Below are 18,298 nucleotides of genomic sequence, written 5' to 3' on the forward strand. Positions count from 1 at the left end.
ATTTGTCCCCTACTCTGAATCTGAATCAAGAGACCAGAAATTCTCTTCTATGGTGGCTTCATCGGCCACACCTGTCCAGGGGAATGCCATTCAGCAGGCCAGACTGGACAATTGTAACAACAGACGCCAGCCTACTAGGTTGGGGCGCTGTCTGGAATTCTCTGAAGGCTCAGGGACTATGGAATCAGGAGGAGAGTCTCCTTCCAATAAACATTCTGGAATTGAGAGCAGTTCTCAATGCCCTTCTGGCTTGGCCCCAGTTAATAACTCGGGGGTTCATCAGGTTTCAGTCGGACAACATCACGACTGTAGCTTACATCAACCATCAGGGAGGGACAAGAAGCTCCCTAGCAATGATGGAAGTATCAAAGATAATTCGCTGGGCAGAGTCTCACTCTTGCCACCTGTCAGCAATCCACATCCCGGGAGTGGAGAACTGGGAGGCGGATTTCTTGAGTCGCCAGACTCTTCATCCGGGGGAGTGGGAACTTCATCCGGAGGTCTTTGCCCAAATACTTCGACGTTGGGGCAAACCAGAGATAGATCTCATGGCGTCTCGCCAGAACGCCAAACTTCCTCGCTACGGGTCCAGATCCAGGGATCCGGGAGCAGTTCTGATAGATGCTTTGACAGCACCTTGGAACTTCAGGATGGCTTATGTGTTTCCACCCTTCCCGCTGCTTCCTCGATTGATTGCCAAAATCAAACAGGAGAGAGCATCAGTAATTCTAATAGCACCTGCTTGGCCACGCAGGACTTGGTATGCAGATCTAGTGGACATGTCATCCTGTCCGCCTTGGTCTCTACCTCTGAGACAGGACCTTCTGATACAGGGTCCATTCAAACATCAAAATCTAACTTCTCTGAAGCTGACTGCTTGGAAATTGAACGCTTGATTTTATCAAAACGTGGTTTTTCTGAGTCGGTTATTGATACCCTGATTCAGGCTAGGAAGCCTGTTACCAGAAGGATTTACCATAAAATATGGCGGAAATACCTATACTGGTGCGAATCCAAAGGTTACTCCTGGAGTAAGGTTAGGATCGCTAGGATATTGTCTTTTCTACAAGAAGGTTTAGAAAAGGGTTTATCAGCTAGTTCATTAAAGGGACAGATTTCAGCTCTGTCCATCTTGTTACACAGACGTCTGTCAGAAAATCCAGACGTCCAGTCCTTTTGTCAGGCTTTAGCTAGGATCAAGCCTGTGTTTAAAGCTGTTGCTCCACCATGGAGTTTAAACTTAGTTCTTAACGTTTTACAGGGTGTTCCGTTTGAACCCCTTCATTCCATTGATATAAAAATGTTATCTTGGAAAGTTCTGTTTTTAATGGCTATTTCCTCGGCTCGAAGAGTCTCTGAGTTATCAGCCTTACATTGTGATTCCCCTTATCTGATTTTTCACTCAGACAAGGTAGTTCTGCGTACTAAACCTGGGTTCTTACCTAAGGTAGTCACTAACAGGAACATCAATCAAGAGATTGTTGTCCCATCCTTGTGTCCAAATCCTTCTTCAAAGAAGGAACGTCTTTTACACAATCTGGATGTAGTTCGTGCCCTCAAGTTCTACTTGCAGGCAACTAAAGATTTTCGCCAAACTTCTTCCTTGTTTGTCGTTTACTCTGGACAGAGGAGAGGTCAAAAAGCTTCTGCTACCTCTCTCTCTTTTTGGCTTCGTAGCATAATACGTTTAGCCTATGAGACTGCTGGACAGCAGCCTCCTGAAAGAATTACAGCTCACTCCACTAGAGCTGTGGCTTCCACTTGGGCCTTTAAGAATGAGGCCTCTGTTGAACAGATTTGCAAGGCTGCAACTTGGTCTTCGCTTCATACTTTTTCCAAATTTTACAAATTTGACACTTTTGCTTCTTCGGAGGCTATTTTTGGGAGAAAGGTTCTTCAGGCAGTGGTTCCTTCTGTATAATGAGCCTGCCTATCCCTCCCGTCATCCGTGTACTTTTGCTTTGGTATTGGTATCCCAGAAGTAATGATGACCCGTGGACTGATCACACATAACAGAAGAAAACATAATTTATGCTTACCTGATAAATTCCTTTCTTCTGTTGTGTGATCAGTCCACGGCCCGCCCTGTTTTAAGGCAGGTAAATATCTTTTAAATTATACTCCAGTCACCACTTCACCCTTGGTTACTCCTTTCTCGTTGTTTCTTGGTCGAATGACTGGGACTGACGTAGAGGGGAGGAGCTATGTGCAGCTCTGCTGGGTGAATCCTCTTGCATTTCCTGTTGGGGAGGAGTTATATCCCAGAAGTAATGATGACCCGTGGACTGATCACACAACAGAAGAAAGGAATTTATCAGGTAAGCATAAATTATGTTTTTCCAAGTCGCCAGACTTTTCACCCGGGGGAGTGGGAACTCCACCCGGAGGTTTTTGCTCAGCTGACCCAGCTATGGGGCATTCCAGAATTGGATCTGATGGCGTCCCGTCAGAACTCCAAACTTCCTCTTTACGGATCCAGGTCCAGGGACCCCAAGGCGGCACTGATAGATGCTCTAGTAGAGCCTTGGTCCTTCAATCTGGCTTATGTCTTTCCACCGTTTCCCTTTCTCCCTCGGCTGGTAGCCAGAATCAAACAGGAGAAGGCTTCGGTAATTCTGATAGCGCCTGCGTGGCCACGCAGGACTTGGTATGCAGACCTAGTGGACATGTCATCTGTTCCACCTTGGAAACTGCCATTGAGGCAGGATCTTCTAATTCAAGGTCCAATCAAGCAACCAAATCTAGTTTCTCTGCAACTGACTGCTTGGAGATTGAACGCTTAATTCTATCTAAGCGTGGGTTCTCTGAATCGGTTATAGATACTCTGATCCAGGCTAGAAAGCCTGTCACCAGGAAGATTTACCATAAGATATGGCGGAAATATCTTTGTTGCTGTGAATCCAAGGGTTACTCGTGGAGTAAGATTAGGATTCCCAGGATATTGTCTTTTCTCCAAGAAGGATTGGAGAAAGGTTTGTCAGCTAGTTCCTTAAAGGGACAGATATCTGCTCTGTCTATCCTGTTACACAAGCGTCTGGCAGAAGTACCAGGCGTTCAAACGTTTGCACAGGCTTTAGTCAGAATTAATCCTGTCTATAAACCTGTGGCTCCTCCATGGAGTCTTAATTTAGTTCTTTCAGTTCTTCAAGGGGTTCCGTTTGAACCTTTACATTCCATAAATATTAAGTTATTATCTTGGAAGGTTTTGTTTTTGGTAGCTATTTCTTCTGCTCGAAGAGTTCAGAATTGTCTGCTTTGCAGTGTAATTCACCCTATCTGGTGTTCCATGCAGATAAGGTTGTTTTGCGTACCAAACCTGGTTTTCTTCCGAAAGTTGTTTCTAATAAGAATATTAACCAGGAAATCATTGTTCCTTCTCTGTGTCCTAATCCAGTGTCTAAGAAGGAACGACTATTACACAATCTTGATGTGGTTCGTGCTTTAAAATTCTATTTAAAAGCAACTGAAGATTTCAGACAAACATCATCCTTGTTTGTTGTCTATTCTGGTAAGAGGAGAGGTCAGTAAGCGACTGCTACCTCTCTTTCCTTCTGGCTGAAAAGTATCATCCAATTGGCTTATGCGACTGCTGGACAGCAGCCTCCTGAATGAATTACAGCTCATTCCACCAGAGCTGTGGCTTCCACATGGGCTTTCAAGAATGAGGCTTCTGTTGAACAGATTTGTAAGGCAGCGACGTGGTCTTCACTGCATACTTTTGCCAAATTTTACAAATTCGATACTTTTGCTTCTTCGGAGGCTATTTTTGGGAGAATGGTTTTGCAAACAGTGGTGCCTTCCGTTTAGGTTACCTGACTTGTTCCCTCCCTTCATCCGTGTCCTAAAGCTTTGGTATTGGTATCCCACAAGTAAGGATGAATCCGTGGACTGGATACACCTTGTAAGAGAAAACAGAATTTATGCTTACCTGATAAATTACTTTCTCTTACGGTGTATCCAGTCCACGGCCCACCCTGGCATTTAAGTCAGGATAAAAAAAAATTCGTTTAAAACTACAGTCACCACTGCACCCTATGGTTTCTCCTTTTTCTCCTAACCGTCGGTCGAATGACTGGGGGGGCGGAGCCTGAGGGGGAGCTATATGGACAGCTCTGCTGTGTGCTCTCTTTGCCACTTCCTGTAGGGAATGAGAATATCCCACAAGTAAGGATGAATCCGTGGACTGGATACACCGTAAGAGAAAGTAATTTATCAGGTAAGCAAAAATTCTGTTTTCTCCAACATAGGTGTGTCCGGTCCACGGCGTCATCCTTACTTGTGGGATATTCTCTTCCCCAACAGGAAATGGCAAAGAGCCCAGCAAAGCTGGTCACATGATCCCTCCTAGGCTCCGCCTACCCCAGTCATTCTCTTTGCCGTTGTACAGGCAACATCTCCACGGAGATGGCTTAGAGTTTTTTAGTGTTTAACTGTAGTTTTTATTATTCAATCAAGAGTTTGTTATTTTAAAATAGTGCTGGTATGTACTATTTACTCAGAAACAGAAAAGAGATGAAGATTTCTGTTTGTATGAGGAAAATGATTTTAGCAACCGTCACTAAAATCCATGGCTGTTCCACACAGGACTGTTGAGAGCAATTAACTTCAGTTGGGGGAACAGTGAGCAGTCTCTTGCTGCTTGAGGTATGACACATTCTAACAAGACGATGTAATGCTGGAAGCTGTCATTTTCCCTATGGGATCCGGTAAGCCATGTTTATTACGATTGTAAATAAGGGCTTCAAAAAGGGCTTATTAAGACTGTAGACTTTTTCTGGGCTAAATCGATTCATTATTAACACATATTTAGCCTTGAGGAATCATTTTATCTGGGTATTTTGATATAATAATATCGGCAGGCACTGTTTTAGACACCTTATTCTTTAGGGGCTTTCCCAAAGCATAGGCAGAGCCTCATTTTCGCGCCGGTGTTGCGCACTTGTTTTTGAGAGGCATGGCATGCAGTCGCATGTGAGAGGAGCTCTGATACTTAGAAAAGACTTTCTGAAGGCGTCATTTGGTATCGTATTCCCCTTGGGGCTTGGTTGGGTCTCAGCAAAGCAGATTCCAGAGACTGTAAAGGGGTTAAAGTTCAAAACGGCTCCGGTTCCGTTATTTTAAGGGTTAAAGCTTCCAAATTTGGTGTGCAATACTTTTAAGGCTTTAAGACACTGTGGTGAAAATTTGGTGAATTTTGAACAATTCCTTCATGTTTTTTCGCAATTGCAGTAATAAAGTGTGTTCAGTTTAAAATTTAAAGTGACAGTAAAGGTTTTATTTTAAAACGTTTTTTGTACTTTGTTATCAAGTTTATGCCTGTTTAACATGTCTGAACTACCAGATAGACTGTGTTCTGAATGTGGGGAAGCCAGAATTCCTATTCATTTAAATAAATGTGATTTATGTGACAATGACAATGATGCCCAAGATGATTCCTCAAGTGAGGGGAGTAAGCATGGTACTGCATCATTCCCTCCTTCGTCTACACGAGTCTTGCCCACTCAGGAGGCCCCTAGTACATCTAGCGCGCCAATACTCCTTACTATGCAACAATTAACGGCTGTAATGGATAATTCTGTCAAAAACATTTTAGCCAAAATGAACACTTATCAGCGTAAGCGCGACTGCTCTGTTTTAGATACTGAAGAGCATGACGACGCTGATAATAATATTTCTGAAGGGCCCCTAACCCAGTCTGATGGGGCCAGGGAGGTTTTGTCTGAGGGAGAAATTACTGATTCAGGGAACATTTCTCAACAAGCTGAACCTGATGTGATTGCATTTAAATTTAAGTTGGAACATCTCCGCATTCTGCTTAAGGAGGTATTATCCACTCTGGATGATTGTGACAAGTTGGTCATCCCAGAGAAACTATGTAAAATGGACAAGTTCCTAGAGGTGCCGGGGCTCCCAGAAGCTTTTCCTATACCCAAGCGGGTGGCGGACATTGTTAATAAAGAATGGGAAAGGCCCGGTATTCCTTTCGTCCCTCCCCCCATATTTAAAAAATTGTTTCCTATGGTCGACCCCAGAAAGGACTTATGGCAGACAGTCCCCAAGGTCGAGGGAGCGGTTTCCACTTTAAACAAACGCACCACTATACCCATAGAGGATAGTTGTGCTTTCAAAGATCCTATGGATAAAAAATTAGAAGGTTTGCTTAAAAAGATGTTTGTTCAGCAGGGTTACCTTCTACAACCAATTTCATGCATTGTCCCTGTCGCTACAGCCGCATGTTTCTGGTTCGATGAGCTGATAAAGGCGGTCGATAGTGATTCTCCTCCTTATGAGGAGATTATGGACAGAATCAATGCTCTCAAATTGGCTAATTCTTTCACCCTAGACGCCACTTTGCAATTGGCTAGGTTAGCGGCTAAGAATTCTGGGTTTGCTATTGTGGCGCGCAGAGCGCTTTGGTTGAAATCTTGGTCGGCTGATGCGTCTTCCAAGAACAAGCTACTTAACATTCCTTTCAAGGGGAAAACGCTGTTTGGCCCTGACTTGAAAGAGATTATCTCTGATATCACTGGGGGTAAGGGCCACGCCCTTCCTCAGGATCGGCCTTTCAAGGCAAAAAATAAACCTAATTTTCGTCCCTTTCGTAGAAACGGACCAGCCCAAAGTGCTACGTCCTCTAAGCAAGAGGGTAATACTTCTCAAGCCAAGCCAGCTTGGAGACCAATGCAAGGCTGGAACAAGGGTAAGCAGGCCAAGAAACCTGCCACTGCTACCAAGACAGCATGAAATGTTGGCCCCCGATCCGGGACCGGATCTGGTGGGGGGCAGACTCTCTCTCTTTGCTCAGGCTTGGGCAAGAGATGTTCTGGATCCTTGGGCGCTAGAAATAGTCTCCCAAGGTTATCTTCTGGAATTCAAGGGACTTCCCCCAAGGGGGAGGTTCCACAGGTCTCAGTTGTCTTCAGACCACATAAAAAGACAGGCATTCTTACATTGTGTAGAAGACCTGTTAAAAATGGGAGTGATTCATCCTGTTCCATTAAGAGAACAAGGGATGGGGTTCTACTCCAATCTGTTCATAGTTCCCAAAAAAGAGGGAACGTTCAGACCAATCTTAGATCTCAAGATCTTAAACAAGTTTCTCAAGGTTCCATCGTTCAAGATGGAAACCATTCGAACTATTCTTCCTTCCATCCAGGAAGGTCAATTCATGACCACGGTGGATTTAAAGGATGCGTATCTACATATTCCTATCCACAAGGAACATCATCGGTTCCTGAGGTTCGCATTCCTGGACAAACATTACCAGTTCGTGGCGCTTCCTTTCGGATTAGCCACTGCTCCAAGGATTTTCACAAAGGTACTAGGGTCCCTTCTAGCTGTGCTAAGATCAAGGGGCATTGCTGTAGTACCTTACTTGGACGACATTCTGATTCAAGCGTCGTCCCTTCCTCAAGCAAAGGCTCACACGGACATTGTCCTGGCCTTTCTCAGATCTCACGGATGGAAAGTGAACGTGGAAAAGAGTTCTCTATCTCCGTCAACAAGGGTTCCCTTCTTGGGAACAATAATAGACTCCTTAGAAATGAGGATTTTTCTGACAGAGGCCAGAAAAACAAAACTTCTAGACTCTTGTCGGATACTTCATTCCGTTCCTCTTCCTTCCATAGCTCAGTGCATGGAAGTGATCGGGTTGATGGTAGCGGCAATGGACATAGTTCCTTTTGCGCGCATTCATCTAAGACCATTACAACTGTGCATGCTCAGTCAGTGGAATGGGGACTATACAGACTTGTCTCCGAAGATACAAGTAAATCAGAGGACCAGAGACTCACTCCGTTGGTGGCTGTCCCTGGACAACCTGTCACGAGGGATGACATTCCGCAGACCAGAGTGGGTCATTGTCACGACCGACGCCAGTCTGATGGGCTGGGGCGCGGTCTGGGGATCCCTGAAAGCTCAGGGTCTTTGGTCTCGGGAAGAATCTCTGTTACCGATAAATATTCTGGAACTGAGAGCGATATTCAATGCTCTCAAGGCTTGGCCTCAGCTAGCGAGGGCCAAGTTCATACGGTTTCAATCAGACAACATGACAACTGTTGCGTACATCAACCATCAGGGGGGAACAAGGAGTTCCCTGGCGATGGAAGAAGTGACCAAAATCATTCTATGGGCGGAGTCTCACTCCTGCCACCTGTCTGCTATCCACATCCCAGGAGTGGAAAATTGGGAAGCGGATTTTCTGAGTCGTCAGACATTGCATCCGGGGGAGTGGGAACTCCATCCGGAAATCTTTGCCCAAGTCACTCAGCTGTGGGGCATTCCAGACATGGATCTGATGGCCTCTCGTCAGAACTTCAAAGTTCCTTGCTACGGGTCCAGATCCAGGGATCCCAAGGCGGCTCTAGTGGATGCACTAGTAGCACCTTGGACCTTCAAACTAGCTTATGTGTTCCCGCCGTTTCCTCTCATCCCCAGGCTGGTAGCCAGGATCAATCAGGAGAGGGCGTCGGTGATCTTGATAGCTCCTGCGTGGCCACGCAGGACTTGGTATGCAGATCTGGTGAATATGTCATCGGCTCCACCTTGGAAGCTACCTTTGAGACGAGACCTTCTTGTTCAGGGTCCGTTCGAACATCCGAATCTGGTTTCACTCCAGCTGACTGCTTGGAGATTGAACGCTTGATCTTATCGAAGCGAGGGTTCTCAGATTCTGTTATCGATACTCTTGTTCAGGCCAGAAAGCCTGTAACTAGAAAGATTTACCACAAAATTTGGAAAAAATATATCTGTTGGTGTGAATCTAAAGGATTCCCTTGGGACAAGGTTAAGATTCCTAGGATTCTATCCTTCCTTCAAGAAGGATTGGAAAAAGGATTATCTGCTAGTTCCCTGAAGGGACAGATTTCTGCCTTGTCTGTGTTACTTCACAAAAAGCTGGCCGCTGTGCCAGATGTTCAAGCCTTTGTTCAGGCTCTGGTTAGAATTAAGCCTGTTTACAAACCTTTGACTCCTCCTTGGAGTCTCAATTTAGTTCTTTCAGTTCTTCAGGGGGTTCCGTTTGAACCCTTGCATTCCGTTGATATTAAGTTATTATCTTGGAAAGTTTTGTTTTTAGTTGCAATTTCTTCTGCTAGAAGAGTTTCAGAATTATCTGCTCTGCAGTGTTCTCCTCCTTATCTGGTGTTCCATGCAGATAAGGTGGTTTTACGTACTAAACCTGGTTTTCTTCCAAAAGTTGTTTCTAACAAAAACATTAACCAGGAGATTATCGTACCTTCTCTGTGTCCGAAACCAGTTTCAAAGAAGGAACGTTTGTTGCACAATTTGGATGTTGTTCGCGCTCTAAAATTCTATTTAGATGCTACAAAGGATTTTAGACAAACATCTTCCTTGTTTGTTGTTTATTCCGGTAAAAGGAGAGGTCAAAAAGCAACTTCTACCTCTCTCTCTTTTTGGATTAAAAGCATCATCAGATTGGCTTACGAGACTGCCGGACGGCAGCCTCCCGAAAGAATCACAGCTCATTCCACTAGGGCTGTGGCTTCCACATGGGCCTTCAAGAACGAGGCTTCTGTTGATCAGATATGTAGGGCAGCGACTTGGTCTTCACTGCACACTTTTACCAAATTTTACAAGTTTGATACTTTTGCTTCTTCTGAGGCTATTTTTGGGAGAAAGGTTTTGCAAGCCGTGGTGCCTTCCATTTAGGTGACCTGATTTGCTCCCTCCCTTCATCCGTGTCCTAAAGCTTTGGTATTGGTTCCCACAAGTAAGGATGACGCCGTGGACCGGACACACCTATGTTGGAGAAAACAGAATTTATGTTTACCTGATAAATTACTTTCTCCAACGGTGTGTCCGGTCCACGGCCCGCCCTGGTTTTTTTAATCAGGTCTGATAATTTATTTTCTTTAACTACAGTCACCACGGTACCATATGGTTTCTCCTATGCAAATATTCCTCCTTAACGTCGGTCGAATGACTGGGGTAGGCGGAGCCTAGGAGGGATCATGTGACCAGCTTTGCTGGGCTCTTTGCCATTTCCTGTTGGGGAAGAGAATATCCCACAAGTAAGGATGACGCCGTGGACCGGACACACCGTTGGAGAAAGTAATTTATCAGGTAAACATAAATTCTGTTTTTTATTTCTGGAACTAGAGGTAAGTATACCCAAGTTCCCATGCCCTGGTATCTATCTAAGGTACTCAGCTTGACCCATGTAAATTATAACGTCAATGACCATCAAGGGTAAGCAGTTCTTTCTGTGTTATTGGGTCCAGTGTAGTTTAAACTAAATATTATATTGAAGTTAGGTTTTTTTAGAGATAGTATAGTTCTAGCAGGGTTCAATCCTGGTGTACTTATTCATCTCTAGTCAGATATCGTAACTATCTAACAGAAATAAACATAATAAAAAACAAAACAAAAAAGACCTATCCTCCCTCACTGCTCCAGCCATGTTCTCGGGAGGGCTTCAGTTTGTACCAAATAACAAAATGCCTTTAGTTTTTTAAGTGGCTCTATTAATTTTAACTGTAGCTCTTTGGAATAGGTATTTATTGGTCCTAACCACTTCCCAAAATAATTTAGAGATTTCTCAATGTTAGAAAAAAAAGGTGCTGTTCCATAATTCTGAGATTTCTTATTTCTTTTAAGAACCTAGAAAGGAGGGGAGAGGAGCCTGATTCGCTTTCCAATTTGCTAAAATAAGGTTTTTTCCTAGTAGTATAACTGTATTCATCAGTTTATAATTTATATGTCTATCTGATGCGCATAAAAAGAAGATAGATTTGGAGTTAATACAGAAGTCTCTATCTAGAGCCCAGTTGAGCCAGTAATTGATTTTATTCCAGAATTGTCTGGTCTTCGGGCAAAACCAGAAACAGTGGATAAGATCAGCCAATGCCTTATTACATCTAAAACAATTTAAGAAGTTATTTACAGACCATTTGCCTAATTGTGCTGGTGTTATGTAGATCCTATTTATTATTTTACATTGAGATTTTCTCCAGTATTCTATGAAAGAGGATCTATTCGCTAATGAAACTTTTTTTTATCTCGTCCGGAGTTTTGAATGCAAAATCCTTTTTCCATTTTAATTGTAAACCATTCACCTGTGATAGACCAAGATTATTAATTGAAATATTATATAAGAAAGATATAGAGTATAATCCCTGGTTGTAAAGATTAATTGCTGAAGCTAAATTGCCTAATTCCCATTTTGATTCATTGTTGTGAGTGATTTGGTAAAATAAAAGTCTTAGTTGAAGATGGGCAAAGAAGCTATGTTTGTGTAAATTAAATTCTTGCTTAAAGGGCCACTAAACCCAAAATCTTTTTTTCATGATTCAGATAGAGAATACAAATGTAAACAACATTACAATTTACTTCTATTATTTATTTGGCTTCATTTTTTAGATATCCTTAGTTGAAGAAAAAGCAATGCACATGTGTGAGCCAATCACACAAGGCTTCTATGTGCAGCAACCAATCAGCAGCTACTGAGCATATCTAGATATGCTTTTCAGCAAATAATATCAAGAGGATAAAACAAATTAAATAATAGAAGTAAATTAGAAAGATGTTTAAAATTGCATTCTCTTTCTAAATGATGAAAGAAAAAATGTGGGTTTAATGTCCCTTTAAGTGATTCAAATATTTTCATGGCATCCAAACTGTCTTCCTTTACCTGGATTAAGTTTGTGATGCCATTGTTTCTCCATTCTTCAAACACTGAGGAGGAAATTCCCGAGGGGAAATCGGGGTTACCTATTATCGGTAAATGTTTAATTAGTTTGTGGTTAACCTGAATTTCCCTCGTATATTTCTGCCAAGCTAGAAGTGGACCTTTGAATATATGCATTTTTAGTAAGTGGTTATGGATTTTAGTATTGGTGCAATGTATAATAGCTTTCAAGGAAAATGGTGTCACTATTTTAGATTCTAGACATAGGTTTGTCACGTATTCCCTACCAGTGATCCAATCTAGTACCACTTTTACTAGAGTGGCTAGATTATAATTTCTTTCATGTAAGTGGCAAGAGTCCATGAGCTAGTGACGTATGGTTTATTAATTCCTACCAGGAGGGGGCAAAATTTTCCAAACCTCAAAATGCCTATAAATACACCTCCCACCTTACCCATACCTTAGTTTTACAAACTTTGTCTTCGTTGGAGGATGATGAAGCAAGTCATGCTTGATTTCTTCTGTGAAAGGCGCTTCTAAGCATTTTGAAGCCCAATTCCTTTCAAAGTACAGTGTTTGTCTGAGGGATGACAAGGGAGTATTGCCTGATGATACAATGTCTTCAGATAAGTATATATCTTTTTTAAGACAAAGTTTTTAATATATATTGCATATATTTGCCATATGTCAGGTCTATGTTTATTTCCATTTGCAGTCGAACAGTTTCAGCATGGAAATTGTGTTTATGGGAGAAATTTAGAAAAAAAATTCTTACCTGGGCTGGGGTTCCAGCTGGTTGTAACTTCAAACTTGTTTTTTCAATTTTTCGTGGGAAAATTAGGCTTGCGATGATGCAAAATGCTTCTATTTATTGCGTCATTCTTGGAGCAAATATTTTTGGCGCAGAGGTTGCGTTTGTTGTGACGCAAGTTGCGTCATTTCTTGCGTCTTTGTTGACGCAAATGTTTTTGCCACAAAGTTGCGCCTGTTATGACGCAAGTCGTGTCATTTTTTGTTAACTTTGGCGCCAAAAGTTTTTTCTCCACATTTGCGTCATCTGTGTTTGCGTCATCCTTGGCGCCAAAAAATTGTTTTATTAAGTTTCTCCCTCTTTTTTGTTCTCTGCTCTCATTTGTTTTTAGAAGGCTATGATGTTTGATTTTGATTTTATTTTATCATAAGCATTTTTTCCCATTCCTGAAACTATTTTGTGGAAATTGGATATTTTGTTTAAATGTTTTTTTTTTCTCTACATTTTTCAAAATGTCTCAAACTGATCCTGCCTTTGATGTTACTGTAGGAACCAAGTTGCCTGTACACAATTTCTATCAGTGTATATTGTTTATTAGCTGATTTTATTTCTTCAGCTCAGATATGTGGCACTTTGTTATGTTATATTATTTCATACTGATAATGTTTCTATAGTACAAATACATCTACTTCTAAACCTTCACAATCTTATGTACATGATATTCCTGTAGATATAAGGATTATATTGCTACAACCATAGAGAAGGTTATGACTGCTATTCCACCTTCAAATTAAAGTATACGATCTCTCCTAACTTCTCATAAATCTAATGAAGTTTGTATTGATCGACGGCATACTGAAGTATTTCTGATGATGAGGATTTCTCTGACTCAGAGGATCCTACTGATATTGATAAATCAACCTTTCTATTGATTATATTTGTTGTTTATTAAGGAAGTATTGTTTACTTTGGGTATTGAGGAATCTAGTCCTCTTGATAAGAATAACAAATATTTGAATTCTGTTTTTTAAAGCTTCTGAGGTTACTCTTGAACTTTTTTTTTATTCCATATGCTATCTCTCATATGTTTAGTAAGGAATCTAAACTTAGTGCTTCTTTTTACCTTTCTTCTAGGTTTAAAAGGCTATATCCTTTACCTGTGGCTAATTTAGAGTTTTTGGGTTAAAGTCCCTAAGGTGGGGCTATTTCTACTCTTGCCGAATGTATTTCTATCTTTGGAAGATATTTCTTCTTTTAAGGGTCCTTTAGATAGGACATTTGTATCCTATCTTAGAGAAGCATATTTACATACTGTCTATATCCTTAAACCTGCCATTTCTATGGCTGATGTCGCTGCTGTTTCAACTTTTTGGTTGGACAGTTTAGTTATCAGATCTTGAATTGTCTAAGCATTTTTCTTTTACTTCAACATGCTAATCATTTCATTTGTGATGCTATATTGTATGTCATTTTAATTGATATTAAATATTTGTTTTTAGCCATTCTTACTAGATGAGTTTTATGGCTTAAATCTCTGATATGGTGTCTAAAGTTAAAAATTACTATCTTATTATTTTATAATAGTAATTTTTTTGGTTTTCTTTTGGATTTTATTATCTTCACTATTACTGGGGGAAAGGGTGTTTGTTCTGCCCCAAGATAAGAAATCTAAGGTTAATTTTTAAGCTCCCAATTGTTTTTTTCCTTTCCCTTAGGCCTCTGGTTTTAATTAGAGATCTACTCCAAATTTGAATAAATCCAAGCTTAATAAATAAAACCAATTTCAGCCCCTAAGACTGCATGAAGTTGCGGCCCTTAATCCAGTTCAACTGGTGGAGGGGCAGATTGAATTTATTTCAACACATTTGGACAGTTTCTGTTCAAAATCAGTGGATTCAGAATGTTGTTTTCTCAGGGGTATCGAATAGGTTTCAGAATAAAACCTCCCATGGGAAGATTCTTTCCCATTTTACAACAAACCCTGTGAAAGCTCTGATTTTTCAGAAATGTGTTTCAGATCTAGAGTTTTCAGGGGTAATTGTTCCAGTTCCTCTGCAGGAATGAAGTTTGGGTTTTTATTCAAATCTATTCATTGTCTCAAAGAAGGAAGATTCGTTCAGACCAATCTTGGGCTATGTCCTTACTCCATCTACCTGACCTGGTCATGGTTGGCCAGGTTTTCGGAGTATTTTTTACTCTTTGCCAAAAGAGTAGCCCATGTCATCTAGTGATAAATGTGTGACTTGTGCCTCAAGGGTTGTTGGTTCATACCCAGCTGCTGGCACTGGATGTCCAATTTCTGGTGCGCCTTAGGGTTGCAATTCTGGTCAGCTTGCCAGTGTTTCCTGTGGTTTCCCTGAACCCGAATGGGTTGGCTGTTCCTCTGCGGAAAGGTGGGATTGGTTCCCCCTGGGGTCTTGCTGGCTCCAAGGCAGACTTGTTGGGCCTTTTTTTTTTTTTTATAGATCCTTAGGTCTATGGCCTTGTTGTCTGTTTTCAGAGTTGGGTTGTACTTGTACTCTATGGGGATGACTGTGCTATCCTTACGCTCGTTCCTGTACCTGTTTCGGGATTTTTTGTTCCCCTGTCTTGGATCCCTGAGGCTGGGTTGGTCTAGCTGGGTGTGGATCTGCAGGTCAGGATGGCCGATCGGTCTAAGGCGCTGCGTGCAAGTCGCAGTCTCCTCTGGATGTGTGGGCTCGTTGAGTCTGTCCTGTTAGCTCAGTCTGCTAGGGTATAGATTTTCCTTTCAACTTGCTCCATTAATTTCAGAAGAAGGTTTACTCTTCCTTTGGGTTTTGAGGATATTCTCTCCTTCTCGGTGGGCCTTGATTGAGGTTTTGTGTTCCCCTTTTTAGGGACCTGTGTGTAGGTCTGGCGACTTAGGTTACCTGGAGCGTGCCCTCTGTCCGGGGGATGCTTTTGCTGTCTGTTTTTTGCTTGACTTCCTCGCAAGTACCCTCTGTGTCGTCCTGTTATGGACTCTGTGTTCTCAACTTGGGTTTTTCACCTGGGTGTATTTCACACGTTTTCAGGGTCGAATGCCTTGGTATTCTATGGTCGGACACTGGGAGGACTTGCCTCTTCAGTTGCATTCCGTGCTTGCAGGATGTTGGAGAGACGTCTGTTCTGTCTCTGTGCCCGGTCTTATCAGGGGTTTTGTCTGGTATAGGCGTGGTCTCCTTTCCCTGTTTAGGTCCTTTTGGATCTCTGTAAATTGAGCTCACCATTGGAGGTGTTCTTTTTTTTATTAGGGGACCTTTCGGTTTCCTCGGTTCTCCTTTGCCTTGTTCCCTTGGGGGTTTCGGCAGGTGTCCCCATCATTTGTGAGGGGTGAGCAGTGGGGGACTGTCTGTTGGATGATGGTGTCTCCTGGAGGACTGTTGGCTCAGTCGAGTCCGTTTGCGGTCTCTAGTTTGGCTTCTGAACTACCTGTGAGTCTGTGTCATTGGGGTTTTTCCTTTTAAAATTTTCTCGGCTTCGGACAAAGCGTCTTTGCCTCCTCCTGGTGACCAGGTTCTTATTTCCTAAAAGTAATGAATGCAGCTGTGGACTCTTTCCATCAGAAGAAAAGGAAATTATCAGGTAAGCATAATTTGTTATCTCAGAAAGATTATCCGCTGACGAGGACAACTCCGACTCTTCGGAGGACGTTCCTTCTGGGTCGGAGTCTGTGTCTTCTAAACCTCCGGAGCCAGACTTTAGGTTTAGGAAAATTTACACTTTCTACTGAAGCAAGTGCTTGCTACGCTGGAGGTTCCGGAACCGAAACTACCGGAGGAACCTTCGATTCCTAAACTTGATAAAGTATATGAGGACAGAGTGGTTTCCTTCCTTTTAGCTGCCTTCTCTGCTGAGTAATCCTGGAAAAGTAAAATCCTGGATTGGTCAATTCTGCACTTGCTCATCTTGCGATAGCTTCTGAAAACCTTAACTTTATCTTGGAAATTTAAGTATTTTATCGTTAGGGGACGTCCTTTGCTAGAGTCCTCTGCATCTTTCCTAGGTGGGCCCATCCAGTGGGCTCTTTCTACTGCCATAGGTACATGGTCTCCCAAGCCTAAAATTTGAGGTAGCTGCACTGAGGCAAAGGACATAAGATCTCTAAGATTTGCATTTTCTGGAAGGCCGATCACTTTTATATTGTTACTCTGTCCTTGCACACAGTGCAGCTACCTGTTTCTCCAGTGCTGTTGAATTACTACTCATAATATTTACTTGGTCTTCTAGGTTGGAGATTCTTGTCTCTGCTTCTGTCAGTCTAGAAGATAATATTCTAATTTCAGTGATTAAGGTAGATATTTCCTTCCTAATCCCATCTAGTGGGGGAGTTATCAAGTCGGTAATTTGTTGTAACAGATATTGGTTATCAGTCATATTTGTGTGTGTTTCATCAACTCTGGCTAAGCTCGTGTCTGAATTTCTGCTAGTGTTAGTTTTTTTGGTCTCTAGGTTTTGGGGTCATTGCTGGTGATTTAGGTATAGAGTGTACAATAAATTTGTCCATTTAGGGACACAAGAAAGAAAATCGGTGATATCTTACTTTCAGTAAGTTCAACACCGTGATAAATTCAAGTGACAAATCTATATATATATATATATATATATATATATATATATATATATATATATATATATATATATCTCGTGATGAAGTGCAATTAACCCCTTTTTTCAGGGGGTTATAGCAACAGTTCCCTTATCACCAATATCCTTGCTAGAGCTTTTAAGAACATACATTTTAAACATTTATAGCATAAGAAGATAGTTAACCTATATTCCTCTTAGACATCCTCTCTCGCCATAATTAATTATGGCAGTAATAATTAGAAAAAAAATCACTTTCCCTATTGAGCAAATCGTCCAAATCAGGCTGGGTGAAACATTTTATCAAAGAGGTCAGCCAGTATTTACTTAAAGACTTAAAGTTAGTCTATTAAGTACACTATTATCATGATGGACTATTTGAGCAGAACAATAAAGTCCCAGTGAATTATTGTCAAGATATACGTCTCTCTTTTCTTAGGGTATTTAGTTCTTTAATCCAGATGTTAAAGGGACACTCAAGTCAAATTAAATTATCATGATTCAGATACAGCATGCAATTGTAAACAACTTTCCAATTTACTTCCATTAAAAAAAAATGTGCACAGTCTTTTTTTATATTTAAACTTTGAGTCAACAGTTCCTACTGAGCATGTGCAAGAATTCAGACTATACGTATATGCATTTGTGATTGGCTGATTGCTATCACATGGTACAGGGGGAGTGCAAATAGACATAACTTTGAAATTTGTTAGAAAAAAATCTGCTACTCATTTGAAATTTAGAGTAAATGCTATTGTATTGTCTTGTTATCTTGCATTTGTTGATTATGCAAATCTACTGTGTTTACTGGTCCTTAAAGAGGGGAAAAAAAACTAATCCTAAAAAGATACAAATTACTTTACATGGATGATTACGCCTCCATGTTATGTTTAGACCCTTAACCCTTGTTTTTAATGGTTTATACCATTTCCCCACCTAAGGGCTTGAGCAAGTACCAGGTAAGAGCACTCCTTTATTAAGTAAGCTTTTTCTTTTAACTGGACACTCAATCAAAATTAAACTTTCATTATTCAGATAGAGCATGCCATTTTAAACAACTTTCCAATTTACTTCCATTAACAAAATGTGCAGTATTTATATTTAAACTTTTTGAGTCACCAGCTCCTACTGAGCATGTGCAAGAATACGTGTGTATGCATTTGTGAATGGCTGATGGCTGTCACATGGTACGTGCATGCATTTGTGATTGGCTGATGGCTGTCACATCGCACAGGGGGAGTGGAAAAAGACGTAACTTTTAAAATTGTCAGAAAAAAAATCTACTTCTCATTTGAAGTTCAGACTAAGTGCTA

The 18,298-nt window shown here is 41.4% G+C and overlaps 1 protein-coding gene across 1 annotated transcript in view; it reads left to right on the plus strand.

The window, feature by feature from the left end:
* The window catches only part of NSRP1 (nuclear speckle splicing regulatory protein 1), a 183,503-nt gene that overhangs the window by 92,351 nt on the left and 72,854 nt on the right, over window positions 1-18,298 (plus strand). The gene's annotated exons all lie outside the window — the stretch shown is intronic.

Source organism: Bombina bombina, chromosome 3 (genome assembly GCF_027579735.1).
Source record: "Bombina bombina isolate aBomBom1 chromosome 3, aBomBom1.pri, whole genome shotgun sequence".
NCBI lineage: Eukaryota > Metazoa > Chordata > Amphibia > Anura > Bombinatoridae > Bombina > Bombina bombina.